Source organism: Siniperca chuatsi, linkage group LG1, assembly GCF_020085105.1.
Source record: "Siniperca chuatsi isolate FFG_IHB_CAS linkage group LG1, ASM2008510v1, whole genome shotgun sequence".
Lineage (NCBI taxonomy): Eukaryota > Metazoa > Chordata > Actinopteri > Centrarchiformes > Sinipercidae > Siniperca > Siniperca chuatsi.
In genome coordinates this window covers 24,092,243-24,113,004 of record NC_058042.1, presented here as the reverse complement: position 1 = coordinate 24,113,004, position 20,762 = coordinate 24,092,243, and the positions used below count along the sequence as shown (strand labels likewise).

The following is a 20,762-nucleotide window of genomic DNA, read 5'->3' as shown; positions in this document are numbered from 1 at the left end:
AAATGTTTTATCTAGTAATTGCCAAATATTTTGATTTCAGATATGGGAAAAGCAGTTAAGAGCGCACGCTTCAGGAGCGTTAACATAAAGGTGGTTAGGAGGTGTATCACTGGCCATGCAAAGGTATCTAACCTCAGTCAAGGCCTTCCCCAGCCCAGCTCCAGACAGACAGGCCCTTCGGACCCTTCCACATCTATTACACCTCAACAGGGTGAACCTGATGATGTGGCACTGAGCTGTAGTTCATGTTCTGAGACTGCATACAGTAAGGCAAAGAAGAGAGAGCTAAATGCCTGGGATGCAGTCAAGAATGACATGCTTAAGGTGTCGTTTGAATGTTCAGCACCAATCACTACCCAGTGTGTTGTCTGCCTTGAACATGCTCATTATAGGTGCCACTGCAGTCTTTTGTGAGGCTTGTCTGAAGAGTACTCACAAAAATTCACTCCACCTTCCTGATACATGGTATGTCAGAACCATAGCGTGCACTCATACAGACAGTCATAGCAATCTCACAGTAATTTTGAATAGATTCATTGACAGTTGTTGTGTTTTCTGTTATTTTTGTTGCTAGTGTTGGTTTCTGAGCGAGACATGGCGAGATGGATGAAAAGGGAGATGGAGCTAGCCCAACAGAAACCTAAAGCAATAAGTAAACAACTGAAGTGAATGTGTGAATGTCTTGAATATTGTCATAAGGTCATGAATATTATTAACAAAGAATATTGCAAATATGTTGTACTTACTTACCTTCAGTAATGACGTACGGTCAGGTAAGCTGTGTGGGTGAAGAAGTAACATGAAATGAAGCACTTTATTAGAGCTGTAATAATGTCTAAATCTGTTCTCCAGACACTGTCTCTAGATGGAAAAGGAACATCATCATCAAGCTGATTCATTTCTACAAGCTCAAGTAAGAGTTCAATGTGTTTATGCAAGACTATAGTAATTACACCCAATTACTGACATGCTTCAACTTGGAAGCCTAAGTGTGATTACATAGCTATGAGCCAGACAATAATGCATATTGTTGTAGGAAACTGTCACAACAATGTTGTTATAAATGAAGAGTTGCTATGATGTTGCAGTAATTGAATATGGTGTGATTAATAATCAATTACCACCAAGGGCTCCCTTATAACTTGTACAATGTTTGGTCAGGTGTACCACAGTGATGCTTTCAGGTTTGTAACTATTGAATTCTGCTGTACTTTCTGTAATATATAGGTCTGGGACTCGTGAGTCGTATATGGTGGATGAAACAGAGTAAGCAAGCCGTATCTGTCTGTTATCACTCTACTAACCACCTGGCAACTACCTGCCAAACATTTAAGAAACCACCTGGTAACATGACATAGCACTCTGTTTTCTTTTGTCCTCTTCCAGATTGAAGAAGATGATGTTTCGAGGAGTCTGAAAAGGTGAGGGATTGATGCCTTACATATGAAGACTTGGGCAGCTGAGGAAAAGCTCCATGCTTTACCAGAAAATGAGAACTATAACTGACCACCTCCATCAGCAGCATGCCTTTCTGTGCTCTGCCATCAATGACACAGGGCAGCTTGATGCAAAGGCTGCTCTCATCCAATGTCTCAAACAGCGGGAAAGAAAGCTACATCATGCCACTGTGATGTTTTACCAAAATGTACCAGATTGTTCCTGCAATGCATGGTTACATCACCCCAGACAACCCCTGCCTGTCTCAGGCCCTCCCCATGACAAGCATACAGACACTGATATACAATGATGATGGTGATGATGATGATGATGATGATGAGGATGAGGATGAGGATGACAATGATAGTGACTAGGACTGTAGACACTCATGACCAAGGCTGTTTTTCTGCTTCCTGATTTTTTATGGTTAATTTTAGCAAGTTTTAATGTTTTGTTATTTCATTCAAAATGTCTCCTTAATTCATTGCTAACCAAAATTCATCAAACTCATACAGTTTATGTTCCGTGTGTGTTTCCATTGTAACTGGTGAGGATCAAATTAATGCTGTGCTGCTGATCAGTTGATTAGTCTAACCGCAACAAGATCCATGTTTGTTTTTGTGGAGCTGTAAACTGTCCTGCCAATCGAAACTCTCCTACCTCTGTGTTTATATTAAAAAAAAAGTGGACAATTCTCATTGCGCTCTCAAGATGTTTTCATGTTTTTGGTCCCAAATTTGTGTACAGAGCTTGGAAAAAGGGTGTTTATGTATTCTGTACCTTCTGCCTGGAATCTGCTCCTGAACGACTTCATATTTAAGGAGTTCATCTCGCTAAATACTTTTAAATCCAAAATAAAAGAATTGGAGGCTGATTCGTTGGAATTTCACTGTTTTTGATTAACAACTTTCTCAACTGTCTAGTGGATTTTTTTTCTTTTAAAATATTAGTCTCTGCTTCTGTTCTTATTGTAGTACTGTGATCTGTCTGAAACTATTTGTTTTTATCTGTGCTGCTGCCAATCTTGGCCAGGTCTCCCTCGAAAGAGCTTATTAATCTCAACGGGACTTCCTGGTTAAATAAAGGTTAAATAAAAATAAATAATTGCTGCATTCTGATACAGTGTCAGCAAGATCAGCATACCTTCTGCGTCCATGTGCTCTAAAATTCCCTCTGCTTTGTCAGTGGGGTTGGTGCTGCATCTGATTGATATGTTAATTCACAGGAATGTTAGACATTACTGAATAGTTTGATGAGCATGAAAAAGATATAAACCCTTGCCAAGGGCCATCACAGTCACTAGAGTCACATTCAAATAAACCCTTATATGATGGTGCCTTAGAACAGGTGTTCCACTATAATCATGAAAACTCCAACTGAGTGTCACATCCCTCACAAAGTGTTAAAGACAAAATCTATAATAAAATGCAATAAAGCTGTTGTGGATGTTTGCAATGGACCAGCACTATACAAGGACTGACATTAGGGCTGCACAATATGGTAAAAAAAAAAATCATGTTGCGATTATTTTGACTGATTGCGATATGACTCACGATTAGTAGGAATGATCATTTTTGCACCACAATTTTAATTTTTCACTGAAAAAAACTATTCAAATTTTGAGACATTCGACAATGTGACATTTGTTGGGGTCTGTACCAAACATACATGTTTTCTTACATCTGGAGAACATGATTTGTAGCCCAGAGCATCTCTGCAGCGCTACAGTACTTCATTATGATGCTGTTTGTCACACATTTTACCTTTATCAAAAGTAGCTTCTGCGATTTGGATATTGCACTCTGTGTGAAGTTTTGGCTTTGAGGGTCGAGGGCTCAGAAGAAGCCTTAAAAGACCTTTTGTAGTTTCCGATCCAGTTCTAAAAGAGAGAAAACAAAAATACTGAAATGGTATTACACCAATTAAACTGAATTTTACCCAAAAACTTCCATTCCATCCATTCCGTTTTGAAATTTGTACCATTAGTACAGCAAAATGATGTTTTTATTTGATATGTTGATTGTTAGATTCAAGGTTTACTTTAGTGCTGCACCATGACACAGGTTTCCAAACCAGTTGCTGATGCAGCTCTTGATCTTAAGGGTTAACCAACACATGTCATTCCCTCCTTAAAAAAGGATTTCAAAGTTTCTCTCTCCTCCTCACGAAACTCTGTTCTCTCTTGTTGTGTAACAACAAACAAAGAAATATAGCCGCATGTGGCAATTCCAGCGTTCGAGCCAACACAGACCGTTAGAAGTTTAAAGCTTTTGATCTGGACCTGATCAAATGTGGCCTAGACATGACAAAAGCAGTGAAATCTCCCTTTTTTGCATTTTCACAAAAAGAATGAAGAAAACAAACAATTTCTGATTCATAGTCTGATTCGTGTTATGCCATGCACATTCTTTGCCCTTGTAGCGCCTCCTAGTGGTCGATTTGAATGAAACTTTCAGGGTATGTTTCAGGTACTTATGTGGACATAAGTTTTGTGATGATTGGCCCAACGGTTGTTGACTTTGGTCTATTTATGTGCTTAGCCACGCTAAGCACATAAATGCTTAGCCACGCCCCTAAAGTTCATTGGTCAATATCTGAAAACTGAATAAGATATCAACAAGCTTTATACAACGTTTGATAAGCTTCATCCAGTGATGATCCACTGAAAATTTGGTAGCAATCGGACCTACAGTTTAGGAGGAGATGTCAAAAATGTGTTTTTCAAAAAATTCAAAATGGTGGAAAATCTAGTTAGGCTGACTTTGGTGGTCCAGGAGGCTTTTTTGTAGAGCACATTGAGCTGGACTTGTATGAGAAATTTCAAGTCATCTGAGGGTAAGTGTGGATTTTGCATTTCTCATACACACTAGCCTAATGCTTTTCGCATTAGCAACTGTAAGGCTTGCCTCTCTGAGCCATCTTCAACCTGAAACATAACACATAACAAACATAACAAACATGTTAAGATTTGTATTTTTGTGTGAGCATCATAAATTTTATAGGATGTATTTTACTTTGTTACAAATAACTGCACAGAATTTCAAGTGTGTTAATTTTCAGTGCACTGGAGACCATGTATCTAATAAAGCAGACATGAGAAATAGATCAAAGTACCCATTCACCCTGGTCTGGATACCGGAAAATGCTCTGTGTCCGCCCGTGAGGTACATTCCCTGATATTGGGCTCTTCAATTTCAGACACTGCCTAAGCAGCACTATTTATGGTTTAATTTAGTTTGGTTTAAAAAAAAACTTTCTTTTTCCCCCTCAAAAGGGAGTGTGGAGTATCTTAATGCACAAAGGTGTCCCCTTGGTGTCTCCAGTTAGCCCTATCAGCCCAGAACCCCTCTTCTTTCACCACCATGCCTGCACAGTTCCCTGTTGCCTTGGCAACCCTACGGCCAGGCCTTGCTCTCTCTCTCTGAATACACAGGGACTTCTGTTCTTGCCCCCAAGCAGCTGAAGGAGGAATCACTAAGGTTGTGCAGAGAAAAAGGTACAACTGAAAACTGCACTGCATATATATATATATATATATTCATATTTTGAGAATATATATATATATATATATATATATATATATATATATATATATATATATATATATATATTCTCAAAACTGGAACGTAAAGGTCAAATGCTGTTAAGGCTCAACACCCCCCGAGTTTTAGGTCAAAAAGGTGCAATCTGTTCCAACTGAGAGGGAGTGCCAAACAGGAATACAATGTTGTGCTGTGTCATTTTGAGAATAGAGTAGTGTTCATTACGATAAAGCGTGAGCACAGACATTGTGTCTCTGTTGCTTTCATCCACTGTCTCATCCATTCAGCTAAAGCTCGTGCAGGGCAAAAAGGCCCAGCTTTTAACATTTTGGGAAATAAACTTGTTGCTTTCTTACAGAGAGTTACATGAGAAGACTGATACCACTCTCATGTCTGTGCTTTAAATGACACAGTTAGAGCCAGGAGAAAATAAGCCTAGCTTAGCATCAAGACTGGAAGCAGGAGGAAACAGCTAGCCTGGCTCTCTCCAAAGTTTAAAAAAATACACCTACAAACACTAAATGTGCGTTCAGAAAGAAGGCAAAGCGAGTTTTTCTCTTGCATAATTTGCGCAACTTTTACCACTGGACTGTTTGTGTTGTCTGTGTTTATTCAACCCAAACAGCCAATGTGTCAATTGTACAAACGTTGGCTGGAAGCTAGATAGCTAGCAACATACATGTGTCTCTTTCTGTTTTTCTCTCATTACTGTATGTGTATGAAGTTGATTCATATAGGATAAGCACAAACTTTTCTCACCCAATCGCGGCATTTTAAAAGTTTGCTTTGCATTCTGTCGCAACACACCTTGAAGTTAATTAACGCGTTGGAACTTTGTTAAATCTAGACACAAACAGATTTGGAGATTTGGACAGCATGTAGTGACCACAGTGGAGAACGTCTACCTCCACCGGGATTGCTGTTGTGACGCGCTCCAGTGCAGCCAGGGCACGCAGTACACGGCCAAGAAACGGAAGGTTGAGTCTGTAGCTTTTTATTGGCGAACAAGAGCTGAGAGCAGTGACTTCTGAGTTTTGTCATAGTGAGGTTGTCACTAGTGGAGAAGTGCTGGGTGGATGGATTAACTGTTGGTCATCAAATAGTTCCAGCACATTTCCATTTGTGTATGGTTAAACAAGCTAATTTTGACTGACTAAAAGAGGCTCCATTAAGTTGTAATCAATGGTCATTGTGTTGACACCACTGAACTGCTACATTATCAGCCCCCCTGTGTGTCTCTCTGTGTAGACACTGTGATGGCCGCCCCCACCAGCAGACAAACACTTGGTGATGTCATTTCCACCCACACTCACTTTTAATTTTTACCTTTTTACTCATTTAGGTTTATGTTATGTTCGGACTGGAAACTTTCACATAGTTAAACAACCAATTTTGCATTTAGGTTTATTAGTGTTTTTGGACATTCATAATTTCTAGATGAAGCACGCACATTTAGTCATTGTTTTGTTGACCTCTTTTAGGGCCCATTCAGTTAATAATCACATTTACTTTGCCTTTCCTCATTTTTCTGGGTAAATAAAAACCCACCCAATCCAAAAACCTGTGTCCTGTGTCTTGCTGCTCGGTCACTAAAAGACACAATCACTTTAGTAACATCAGTCTGATGTCAATTGCTTTACGCTGTGACGGTAAGCCATCAAACTGATTTTCCAACAGAACTGGGCTTTAGATTCTGGGAAAGGCCAAGACTGTCCAGCTGGCAAAATTGTTTTCTCCTTCAAAAGTGACATTAGAAAATATCAGCACAGATTGCTTTGTCTGACACTGTGTTCAAAGAAACAACACTGGTTTTTGAGCACTGTAATACCAAAACACTTAATCTAGAGCAAAAGAGATGTAAGGTTGACAAGCGGAGGGCAGTTGTTGTCGTTTGGAGTCTCACTTTCCACTTCACCATAACATCAATACCGTACAATGCAATATGTACAGACCGAAGGGTCTTTTCCCATGCTCTGTTTCGAGTGATTTAATGAAGTGTCAAGAGAATGGTTATCACTTTGTCTCCTCAGCTGTAAGTCATCAGCTTTAATTGCCTGGTTTTGTCTTGAAGGAACTTTTACTTGTTGGTGTGTGTATGTTTTGTCTCCCCTTTGGCGGAACAAATTGTCCTGTTCTTAACAAGATCTTCCAGTTTAATAGACTCTCTGGTCAAGGGCCTCTCAGAGCTTAGGGGAACAAAAATGGGAGAGGCAGGTGCAGCCTCATGTTCATTCTATATACTACCTTTTCAGGAACAATACACAAACACAGAAGGGTTGTTACTGGTACTGGTGCTCTGAGTTGGGTATGCACAAATAGTTTGCATTTATCAGCTTCCAGATACAGAGTCAAGAGTCGAAAGAGATGCTTCTTTTTATTGATTCAGTGTGTGCAAGAGAGTGAAAGAGATAGGAAGGAAGAGAGAAACAGGATGTCTCTCGGCCTTAAACCATCACTTAACCCTGTTTCATGAGGCATCTGAGGAAAAGAAAAGGGACAAATATGGAGTTTTCTTGGAGAGATCCCTGACTGTGACCGCCCGGGGTGACAGACAGATAGATCTTCTGGAACAGCTTGTTTTGTTGACACTGGCAATGAAAGACACAAATCACTCGAGTGACCTAATGAGATAATTACTCAATCATAAATGCCAACAATGACTGAAGTAAAAGCTTCATGAGAACGAGATAATCTGTCCTCTCCTGACCTCTTTCATCTGGTTCCATCAGCTTGACAGATCTTTCACAACAACTGAGAACTCCCAAGCTTCCAAACCTTATATGGGATTCTGAGATCCGATCCTTGCATAATATTATCTAGTTCACTGCCGTTATCCCACAGCTCCCTTTTATGGGTAGCACAATAGGAAATGTATTGTCATAGATTAAATTTCCCTCATTTTAAAGCTGCTGAAAACATTAAATATTCATGACTAAATAAGCAACAATCAAAGGTCAATCAAAATTTGAAAAACAAAACATCCCCAGGTATAATTTACCAGGTGTTAAAAAACTCAACTTCATCAAGACTGTGTGGGTGTGGTTTGATCAGAGTTTATTGACAGTGTCAATAAACACAAGCAAATGCCTGCCGAGCTGATTAATTGGCTGGCTGGCTACTTTGCAATCAAACTGTGATTATGTGACTGACTGACTTGCAGATGCACAGAATGAATGATGAAATCTCTTGTAAAAGAATTAAAATTGATCAATTGCAGTTGCAGTTCCCCATTGCTAATAACAATACACCTATTGGGGAAAATATGTTTTCAGGGCCTTTAAAGGATAAGTCTAGTGGTATTCCATATTTTTCTTATTGCCGACAAATCTCCTGAAAAGACAAAAAACAAAAATTACCAACAAATGCTGTCTGTGTATCCAAAGCCTGACATGTCTTTTTCCTGTGCCTTAGACCTTCCAACAATGGAGGTCCATTGTTGTCCAAAAAAATCAGTGAGACACACCTTTGCACTGTGCGACATGTTCCTTCATTTCCATGAAGTCAGTCCCACATACACTGTCCTGCTCCCGGAAATACTCACTAGAGCACCAAATGTGTATTGATCCACTGCTAAAAATAGTCCCCAACAAATACACAATTCAATCCTGTTTGAGTAATGTTTGCTAAAAACTACAGTGCCCAGCTGTTTTAGGAAATTTATTTATCCTTTTCTAAACATTATAGTATATAATCATGACCCATTTTAAACAATATTATGAGTTCAGTAGGGACCAATGGGTTTGGAGCTGAGACATACAGCTGGGGACACCATTGAGACACGGACTAACACACTGTTGGTTTTGGTTTTTTCATGAGACATATTGACAATAAGAAAAATGTAGAATGATGCCAGCTTTACCCTTTAACTCAGTTGGCGATATATAAGTCATAAGTGAAAGCAACTGATGGGAGAGTCAACCAGCAAACCAGCCAGTCGGTCACCTTGGCGGTCAGTCAGCAAAAGAGCCAACTAATTGTACAGTTAGTCAATCATTCATTCTGTGTGTCTGCCAGTCAGTCAGTCGGTCACACAATCACAGTTTGATTCCAAAGCAGCCAGCCAGCCAATTAATCAGCTCGGCAGCTAGTCATCCACAAGACTGATGACATAGTGGGAACATAAGGGAAATGGGAAAAAGCTGACGAAAGGTTTTCCTTCAATGAGGACAAATATTGTCATAGATGTGAAGCCCTTTACACAGTTCAGCAGGATTGCAGAGAGGAACAAGTAGGCTGGCTGTAAATGACTGAGTGACTTAATGAGCGAATTCATTAATTAATGTGTAAATGTATGAATTAAGTCGCCTGTTTGGTAAAATTTGCAGGACAACCTGAAGTCATACCCTGTTGGTACACGTTTTAAACAACTCTCCCTCTTACGACCACTAACGAGAGAGATCATATACAGTATATCTTCCAGCCAATTGGAAATGCACCATGAAAACCTCATTGTTCCCCCTCTGTGACTGGCTCTATATAATCTGTCAGGGTCATGTGCAAATGTCAGCTTGGCCACATTGAGCCTAGTTAAATGTTAAGGGCATTAAACTCCCAAGAACCAAGAAGACCTGTCAAGCAGTGGCAGACGTCCATTCCCTGCACCTAGGGGAAGGCCCGGCAATTGATTGTCTTATTGTAACTAATGTGACGTCAAGGGGAGCCTGAGGCGGACGCCCCTGATGCGTCTCAATAGTGTTTCTTACAAGGGCCAGTCCAGGACTGAATACACACACACACACTCTGCCTTTGTCCCACTAAACAGGAGGCACACACACCAATAGGGGGAGAGGAAACTCTTTGAAATGTGACAGGGGGACTATTAGTGTTGTGGATAGGTTCCCCATGATGTCAGCCATCTGACGATTCTCATGTTGATGAGGTCAACTTCCTCTTGGCTAAATGGGAACAGATTCTGGCCGCTCTTGGCTGCATATGCCTTTTCAAACAAACCTTTGACTTTGTACCAAGGGTGGACAGTATTTTCACCCTGATATTGTGAGTTCAGTTTTGTGTCAGCTATGTTGACATTTGGTGGAATTTGGTTTCATTTATAATATCTTCAATATAACAGCATCAAAGTCATAACCAAGCAATTTCCATCCAATCTGACAATCTGTTATCATTACCAGTGATTACTTTTTTCTGTTCAAAGAGATAACTTGGGCTATATTTGGCTAAAAAAAAGTGCATAACTTAACTAGTTTGTTGATGCTGGCAAGACTATGGTTTCAAATATCATCAATACATTAACTGAACTAAGTGTGTCAGCAATTTGGGATTAATGTACTACTGAAATCACATTGTTTTTCTCAGTAACACAGTAGTGTAATGCACTTTGTGGTATTTTCTGTACTTGCATTTCTTGAGTTACAAATAAAATTCCAACGGAACTGTGGTTTGATGCAGTAAATTAAATCCTCTGTCAACATCTATCAGGGCAAATTATTTTGGTTTGGCTCTGCCCCCCTTCAACTGTCAGAACATGTGTGTGCATGAGGAAAGAATGTAATTAAGGTTATATTTGGCAGAGGGGGCTGGATGCTGTAATAAGTACAGATATTCGTATTATTTTGAATTAACTAAAAAAACTCAGTAAAACTGACGTCACTGAATATGTCACAATTGTTATGGGTAATGGTGAGAATGCCCAAACACCTGCTAACAGAGGCAGTCACACCACAAAGTAACATTTGCTCATCAGTGCGATATTATGTGGGGCCAGAAGTTTGGTGACGTAGTGACTACACGCATGTCTACTGCTGTAGCTGGCGAGCTAACCGTTAACTTGTAAGCGGGCCCGGCCGGGCTAGTCAGTCACAATAGCTCCGGAGCTTCTTTCTGTTTTCTCTCTACTGTTCTGTTTACTTATGAAAAATTAAAGAGAAACGTCCCGTTGACGTCCCTCCTCCATTTTCCTACAGAAGACTAAGGGGATAGGATAAAGGAGGAACACGAATTTGGACAACAGTAAAATGATGTGTAGTGGGAATGCAAAGCAGTGTTTTATGTTTTTTTATTTGGCTCCAGGGACTTTGCACAGCAGTCAGAGCACATTTCTTCCCAGCTGGATTAGAGGATTGTGTCAGATTTGCAGGAACCGATTGATTCAGGGCCAGCCATGTAGAACAGTAATTCAATTCACATGCATTGTTGATATTTGTTTGTCTAGTTCCATTAAAGCAATTCTGATTCTATTGTTGGTTTCGTATTATTGTCAAGGAAACTTGATTCTGTCATAATTGTCTTGACTTTTCAGTCTTTGAACCTTAAAATTTTCCAAACAGAGAAGGAATGCCATGTTGAAAATTTGGAATTTACAACAAGGATGTTGGTGTCCTGTTTCACATCAACTGTTGTGGAGACATGAGTCATCTAACATTGTTATTGTGCATATCCATTGTGTAACAGCCAGGCATGTGTTTTGTGATTATGGAACACTGCTGTTTGGTTGAAGATAAATCACTATCTTTGGCCCTCTGTTTCTTAACAAGTTGGAGTTAAAACAGTTTACCAGCATGTTTTACTGTACCTTTATGAGTTAACTCTGCATTGTAACAATTTTTGGCATGTGTTTCACCATAGTATTCTACATAATGACTAGGTCTACTGCTGTAGAGATTCAGTAAAAGCGTATCACATAATAAATAAATGTAGTAAAATAAACATGAAAAAAGAAAATCCCCACTACCTTCTTATCTGTTGAGTCTCCAAACTTGGCAATGCTTTGTGAAAATAATACTCCCCTGATTTAGCATTGCACTCATATAACGTTGAATCATGATTAAGTTCAGTTTAAGAAAAGGATCAAAACTGATGCAGCAGAACGAGATATCATCTTTTTTATTCTTCTTCCTTGTCAAAACCGCCGCCTGACAGTTTGGTGCGAAGAGTCAGGTGTGTTATGCTAGTAGCGGCTAATGTAGCCTTGAGCTGCTATATCCTCAAGCAGAGATGAAGAGCGAGCTCAGACAGATGTGATGTATAAGTTGGTGGACTTCCCCTCTAATGCGTCAGCAACCAAAACATGTTACAAGCTGCTCCTTTGTGAAACAATCATTGAGCTCTGCGCATTGTATTAAATAGAAATACAAAATACTTGCTGTCGATAGCCTTCACATCTTTGAAAGACTTTGATACCTCTCCAAAAGCGCTGCAGACGTCTTTCCAAACACAGGCGGTCTGTCTGTTTAAAGCAGAAATTTGGTTTTAAAAGATGGTTTTCTGCAAGCATAATCTCTGCCCTAAACCAAAAACCAAGGCCAAACAAACAGAAAAGATACTGTGGCTACGGCAGTGCTGTAACCTGCTCATCATATTTGCATGAATATGTTACTTTAGGCGCTGTGGAGCTGAGCGTTAGCATAAAGCTTTGAGGTCTGTAGCCGAAGAGGATAAACATATTTATTCAGCCTTTCCCCACCTTTGGCTTCGAGAAAATGCTGATCCATGTGTAGGGAAATGCAGTTTCGCTGGTTTGTGAAGCAGCATAATTGTGCCCGTCGAGGCGCCTGCCTTTCCCACACCATCAATAGACAATACAAGAGAAGAACAGATGCAGCGTCTGCAATACAATGGGCTCTGACAACATAGAATTACAGCCTCTGCAGCTGAAAAGTGACTTATTATTCCTGTGCTCCCAGGAATGGTGATAAAGGGTGGGACATATATTAAATAATAGCATTGATTCTCATATAAAGATGCAAGTGGCAAGAAGGAGTCAATGCTAGCATCTGGACTGATCTGTCACTCCCAAATCTCCTCCCAATCTATAAAGAAGAAACAAACAGGGAGAGGAAGAAACTCAGTGGGGAGAGAAATACTGGATGTGAGATGATTCATGTAGAGACAGAGGCATGTGATACATCGGCCTTTGGACTCTCCAAAAACCACATAGCCTTTGAGGAGCTTATATTATGGTGTGCAGAGCTGTGTGTCCATGCATATGGGCCTGCACTGAGCTCACTGAACAGCTGTGAGGCAGGCTGCAGGTGAAAGATGACTCAAGTCCTAGGGGGAGACATCAATCAATGATGGACTGACACATCTGAGAAGAAAGACAGAGGGAGACAGAAGGAGAGCCAGGAGAGAGCAGACAACAAACACACTCTTACACTGTTGAGTTCTGACCTTGTTGAGAAGTAGGAGAGTCATCGCTGTTCAGCCCAGCCAAGCCCATCCCAGCACATATGAATCCAGTCAGCCCAGAGGGGGAAAAAAAGATATGATGCAATATATGACTGGGGCTCTGACAATAATCACAGTCATTTATTAGAAACATGCGTCATATCCTGTACTTTAGCATCATTCTGCCAATCAGTTTCTACTTATTGCCTTGTTTGCCTCCTCAATTTAGCATGACATTATACATTATACTGCACTATGAAAATGTCAGAGCACACAAAATTCATGTTTAGCAGCCTGGTCGGTCTATGATCACCATACTGAAGGATATAAAAAAGGAACAAGAAATGCAAATGATTTCATGTTCTTACCTATTCATAAGACAGTTTGAATTTAATTCTTAAGGGCAATCATTTGGAGTCTGGCCACCTGACAAATGTAAACCCAACATTCACTCTCTTTTAGCTCTGTTTTAGTTTGAAAAAAATGTCTGGCTCCTTAGCTACTAAATACTCCACTATGATCACAAGCTTGCCGTGAACATTGCCTGTCTGACGTTTGGTGCTGGGCAGGTACCATACAGAGGGTTTTTCAAAACTTTTTCACGGATATACACATAATGCAACAGTAAAGTTGCAGGCTGTAAAATCAAAACAAGGAGCTAAAAGAGGCTAAAAAGCTCTGTTGGGGGAAAACTCCAGATTGATGTGATGTTTCTCTGTGGATCTGGCACTATGAGATTCTTTTTTCATATTGCTCATTGTCATTTGGATGTAAACAAAATGTTTTTGGTTTTTCTTTACCACAAAAACTCTACAGTACCTTTAAGTGTGAATATACCACAACATCAGCATAGACAAATGTCTTAATCAGGGGATATCTTCTATATTCTAGTCCCACTTTATGATTTATACTGAAAAACCAAACAAAAAAACGTGCCAGTGCAGTTTTAAAAAGCATTTGGCTTTTATACATCCATAGGTCAAAACCCCTTTATGTAACACTGTAGCTGAGAACAAAACATATGTATCTGGACTTTATTTATGGCAAAACATAACTGGAGTGATTTATGGTAGAATGCACAGTGTTGCAGGAATGAAGCAGCAAGTGCATTTCAGCTGTGAGGGCAGGTAAACAACCTACAGCATATTTGTATAACATTCCTCCTAAAGGCCTCTGCAAGAAAGAGAATTAATGAATTCTGGGTCCACCTGGTGCATCACATCAAAAAACATTTCTTGGGGAAACCTGCTGCTACATCCCAGGCAGTGCATTTCTTTATTGAAAGATACTGAAAGAGAAATATTACAGTTGAAATGTAGTTTCCCAATTTCGTATAAATATTTGGGTATCACATCTCAGACACAACACAGTTCTCTTGTGGCACCATTAAAATCACATTTCAGCCAAAGTGACATTTAAAACATCTTTGACCTCACAAATTCTGACATCAAAAACTGAACATCACAGTGAAGTGGGGGACTTAAAATGGCTTAATGCACCTTTGAGAGAGGAGAAGAAGAATGACCATCACAATAAAGTCAGGGAGATGCGACCAACAAGGCCACCGGGACATTTTTCTTCTCTTTAATGAATACAATTGGTCTTTCATTGTTGAAGTGAGTCACTGCTAACAGGATGTGCTGAAGCATCATCCCAGGCTCATCTTTTGACCTGCTAGACACTGGATGACCTTTGACTGATGGGATTTAATTGAAACATAAAAGCATGTGTGAAACTATCACACAGGAAAGTGTCACAGTGACATATGAGTCAGTGGCCAGTGTCATGCTTTAATGACTTATAATGGATGTGCCTTTTGCTGATGTGAACTGTTAAGGTTAAAGTCTTTCCTTTTCTGTCCTCTTTTAAGTACCATCTCTATGAAACCTTTATTGCAGGTCTACTGAAAAGCTAAAACACTAAAAGATTATGAAAATAATCTTTGAAAAGCAGCTTTCCAAAGATCCTTGTTTTTCTTTATTAACACTTTAATGATAGCACCGACAGGTTGTGCAATTCCTTCAAACACTTTATGATCTCCTGAGTATGAAGTACAGCTGTATTCAGTCAGTCCAAAGCCCCATCTCATATTTTTAGCCATGTGGTAAATGTGGCCTCTGTGATACTTCACTTGCCTACTGCAAGTTCTTACCAGCTTTTCTGATCCTACTACTTATGAAACAATAAAGAACTGGAAACAGACCAGCTCTTCTCTTAAATAGTAAACAATTATTTTATTTGACCTTAATGTAACAAGAAAGCTTGATTAACGGAAAGAACTGTATTTGTGGTGTTCAAAGCATTAAAAAACTACAATTGAAAAACTATTGAAATTGCTTGCCACTAACACACTGTGCCACTCATCATCATTATAATGTGAAAAAATAAATTCAAATTTTCCATTTTATTTGGACTTTGTTTCTGGAAATTGTCAGCTATTGAGAACAAAAGGCCACTGATTTGTCATTTATTTAATCAATCTGTTTCACAAAGACTGGCAACACTAGATTGCTCCCATTCCCTTTCAAAAAAAGTTTTTTTTTAATTTAGCAAGAGTACAACATTTCGAGCCAACAACTGAATCAAACCAGAACCGACCTGGAGTCACAATAGGTATAGAGGTATTTGCTGTGGCACCATATTCCTCTGCAGTCAGAGAGCACACCATATGTTTGACATATACTGCCAGCCTTACCTTGCACGTAATATATGTATTTATAATGTGTTTTTTTATGCTTGAATTAATTTGTAATTATGGACCAACTATCAGTAGAGGCCATCTGTTTCCATTGGTTTGGTATTAAATAATGTGTTTAATATGTGTGCTTAAAAAAAGGTTGCTTTCCCCACTACAAGAGAACCAGTGGAAAAAAGAGATGGTCTATATTTCACTGATTGATGAAGTGAAAAAAATTCCAGTACCCTTAATGATATAAAGTACAAAGTGAACCATGAACTATAGCTAACCCTTAGTTCAGGCCACCTATAGTAAAGAAACCCTTGGGTTAACATCTTATCTCAGTTTCAAATTGCAACAATCTCCATCTCTTCTGTTTTGTGCCAAAGACTCATCCTTTATGTCAAAAGGTACTTCAAAACCCAATGAATTCAGAAGCGAGAAAGTTTTCAGTAACTCAGATGGATACAGGTGGGTGGATTTCCCCCAGTCAGTGAGTGTCTACATCAAACAGAGGCAGCACCTGTACTAGCCGCTCACCTCAGGCTACAAAACACTCTCTTTTTCAAGGAATGAGGGAGAGACCCCTTACAGGTGCACAGCTTACATCCTCCCATCCACCAAATCACAAGGTTCGTATCAAAGCTTTGTACTGGAGCCGGATAGACACCAACAGCCTTACTGAAATGTTTTTCCTCCCAGAGGAACAAGATTGCTTGCTCACATATAAGCTGCTCTCTACTTCCAGGGAGGTGTGTGCATCCTCCAAGTGTTCAGCTGGACAAGGATCAATAAGGATGTGAAATTGTTTGTTTTTTTCTACATTCAGAAACATTTAATTCTGTACATATTGACACATCAAAGTCTGTTTACAGATTTTGGGCAGTGCTTTTGCATATGTGTGCAACAAGTCTGAAAATGAAAAAAGTCTGGGTTATGGAGTTAGAAAGAAATGGAATGAACTGACCAGACCTCTGTAGCACACTCCTCAACTCTGCTTGAGGCTGGCGCCTCGAGGCTACATTAGCTGCTACTAGCATAATACATCCGAATCACTGACCGAAAATGTTGGCAGTCAAGTTGTATTGTGGGTAATGTAGATGCCAGGTTTTGACAAGGAAGAAGAATGCGTGGAATAAAAACAAGGATACCTGCTTTACTGGTCAGTTAGTCTGCAAACATGTTCAGAATCAAGAAGCCATTGCTCATTAGTAGAAAGGTTTTGAGCCTAAATGGACGAGCAGAAAGTAAAATTCTACTCTACTCTCTGTTCTCTGTTATGGCACAAACAGGAACTGTTGCTGTGACCAGACACTCACTCGCAACTTCAGTGTGTAGAGCAGTCTGCAGCCTCACTCTACTGAACCTGGGGGCTTTTCTCTGTTTCTGAACATTTTTACTCTGTTGCCAATGTTTTCAGTTTGGTTGGCTATGATCGACCACACTCACTTTAACCTGCTACTTGTGCCTTCATTCAGACATCTATGTGATACTACCCAGCGCTGGATGATAGTGAATATCCACAACATATTTGGAATAATTGAAAGGGGATTTATTGTATTGTACTGGAAAGGAAGCCCAACCTCAGCATTGTAAACTGGCAATCAATTGAATGGTATTTTCTATGGTAATATGAGTACAGACAAACCCTTAAATTTTCTTTTTTTTTGAGTAAGTGAGAGAGAGGATAAAGCACGCTTAATTTATTGTTCTGTTCTTCGGTGGGTTGCAGAAGCATTAGTTATTGTGTTTTGTGTCTGAGGGAACATTAAAAAAAATCTGAAAGTTTGGGAGGAAGCAGGAAAACAACCCCAACTTCATAAATGTGGTGATGTTCTGATTATTGACAACTTGATTAGATGATTTCAAGTGTTGGTCATTTACAACACCCACTGACCCTGCCTTGTCCTGTTACCTCAGTAGAAAATAGACCTGTTGTTATTTTTTTTTTTAAACTTTATTTAAAATTATTAACAATGTTAGATAAAATGTGCAATTCTAATGCCATTTAGTAGAGCTATCAGAGCTATCTGGAATCAGCTAGCCAGAAACAAGCTAGTCTACAGGCTTTCAAAAATAAACTGAAATCTGGCTGGATTAGACCAAATGATTGTTCTGATTAGAAAAATACCTTTTGTAAATATATTTCAGAGGAAATGTATGAATATACTGTATTACATTAGATGAAATACATAATAAAAGGTTTAAAAATATCTAGATTACAATTCTTAATACCCAACGCTATGCGACAGATGTTGCAGTATTGAACTGAGAAGGAATGCCGTGGGCCTGGACAGGTTTTGTGCTTGTTTTAAAACAAGTGGAAATGGCCAGTAGGCTCTGAAAGGAAAAAGGTGGCACACGAACAATGAAGTGTTCAGTTGTGTGACTTCCATGATGATAGAAAGGGCAGCTTTCAAAGAAACTTGACGGGTCAGTGCCATTTCCAGCACCATGTAATGAGGATATCGTTCACAGACATAAACACATTTCCAACATGTAAAAAGGAAAAAGCTACATTAGCTACAATACTGTACACTGTCAAGAGGCAGAGTACAACAACACACTTATTGTGAAATAACAATTACTGCTTAAAGTTATAATCCTTAAGATTTTCATTAAATCTGACCTAATTTTTGATACTATTTTATGCACAGCATATTTTCTGCAATAGTCATTCCATGTATTTACATTCAGTGATTACCTTTTTGCTGCAAGTGGCAGACCTGGCCATTCCCACATTTGATTTAAATTGCTTTCAAATGCAGGAGGGATTCACAGGGTGGCTTTTATTGTGAAAGGCAACAGGAAATGCAATGTATTACCACCCAGGACTTTAATTATGTTATTAATTATATTTATCAAGTAATTATTGCTTATTAGAGCTATCTAAACTGAGAGAGCATGTAGGAAAAGGGATTATCACACTGAGAATTTACAGAAATAGTCTTGAGGATAGAGGGACCAATTAGAGATTGGATTGTTGCTTCAATTTGTTCAATGTGCTCCAGCAGCTAGAAGGCAGCTGGTGTTATAGCAGCAGTGCTCTTTAACAAAACACTAAACCCTCAAAGGGGGATGCATGGTGGGAAACTCATGATGTTTCGGTGCAAATACACCTGCCATGAAAGTGTGTGTATAAAGGCTTGCTTTCATTCAAATGGATGTTAAAGGACATGTGCTGAAATATCAGCTACTCTGCGTTGTGTGTGGTAAAGCAGAAGTTTACAGTTTAAGGTTTGTGGTATTTCTGATATTTCGGGCTGTACACGATTAAGAAAAGTTAAAATCAGGGAGAATGTGTATGCCATATTGATTACTGCTTGTTGAAAACAAAACAATGTAAAGAGCCAGGATTTAAATCCTTTAAGCTTCTGGACTAAAAAACTCATGGAAATACAGACATGCTGTATTTTGCAAGACATGAGGATTATTTGATTGATCTCACCTGGTGAATGATGTAGCCACATTTCCAGGTTGGCTGAAGAATCACAACTCAAGTACTTCATGCACTCAAGTAATCAAATCAAGTTCAGTATTCAAAAGAATGTTCAGCTATATTTCTCCTTAAGTGTTATTCATCTTGGGTTGGAGTGTACTGCAGTCTGCAGCCATCAAAGAGGTCTCACTTTTAACTACATAGATGGTTTCAATGTTAAACAACTTCTCTGACTCTGTCTTCAAGTGTTTTTCTTTATTCAAATGGTACAAATGTAGCAATGCGAGGCTGCAATGAAACGAGCAAGAAATACAGGAGGGCTGCATGATAGTAGACCTCCATGATGGCACCCGGTCTGCATGTGTTGAGGTTATTACCCAGTTGTCAATAAAGACATCTCTTCCCCTTTCTTGTCTGTCTGTGGACAGTCTGTCTGCATGCTCTCATACATTTAACACTGTACACTCCTGAACAAATTTAACTGGAGCTGTCCATCCTGACACAAGAACTTGGTGTAGTGGGCTGTGGGGCAGTGCATCATGTAGGAGGAGGATGCCCCTGTGTTAATTACTGGTCTCTCTTCAGGGGGTGACAGCGACCTCGGCTATATTAAACCCCTCACTGGAGTGGGATTCTTGAGGCACTCTGACCCCACTGTGGCATTCACACTGCTGTCATAGTTCTCATCCTTTTCCTGCAATCCTGTGGAATGTGTGTGCAGCACCTTCTAAACAATGCTGTACAGTATTTTGGAAAGAAGCATCCATAAAGGCAAGATATTAATATACCTGAATTTAAATCCTCATCTGAGCCTACATGCACAGCTGTCCAGAAAACAGAACGATGCTCTCTGTTTTAAATGCCTCATGACAACACAGGATATGTATTTGAAAGGCGGTCTTACGCAACAGCTTGTGCATTCTCCGGGGATTGGGTTTGAATTTGAACATATGAACTTCAGTTGCCCCAACACGCCCTGCATGTACATCTCTGGAAAGCATTGAAAGCTTGGAGCGAGCTTTCAGTGCTTCGAGGACGAATGAGGTAACACTGTTACACCCCAATAAAACCACGCTGTCAAGAATATGGGAAAACAGAGTACTACACTGCCTTGAATGAATAGCAAACACATGGAAGCCCAAAGTTAAAATTCACTGGTGTAACAAATTGAGCATGCTGGGCTCTTTCATTTTTATGTCCTCTTAAATTTGTGTAATTAAATATGACATGACATGAAGAGTTTGATAAGTATTGTCTTCAAGTTGAGCTGGGTCAAGTTGATTCATAACAGCTGATACAAATTAATTTAACGCCTCAGTAATGGACAAGAATTACTGGATTTCTATTTCAATCATCATAGAACAAGACTAAGAGTCTACAGCCATGCTAGCCGCTCATTGAGCTAAATGCTAATGTTGGCATACTAACATACTCATAATACCAACGCTAACATCTGATGTTAAGCAGGTATGATGTTTACCATGTTCACCATTTTAGCATGCAAACATTTGCTAATTAGCGCAAAATGCGAGGTACAGCTAAA

At 39.5% G+C, this 20,762-nt stretch overlaps 1 long non-coding RNA gene across 1 annotated transcript; it reads left to right on the top strand.

Annotated features, from left to right (window-relative positions):
* Positions 1-843: 843 nt before the first annotated feature.
* Positions 844-2,191, top strand: LOC122877557. Its single transcript, XR_006378279.1, has 3 exons — positions 844-913; positions 1,228-1,266; positions 1,387-2,191. It is a non-coding gene; the product is annotated as an uncharacterized LOC122877557 (long non-coding RNA).
* Positions 2,192-20,762: the final 18,571 nt, after the last annotated feature.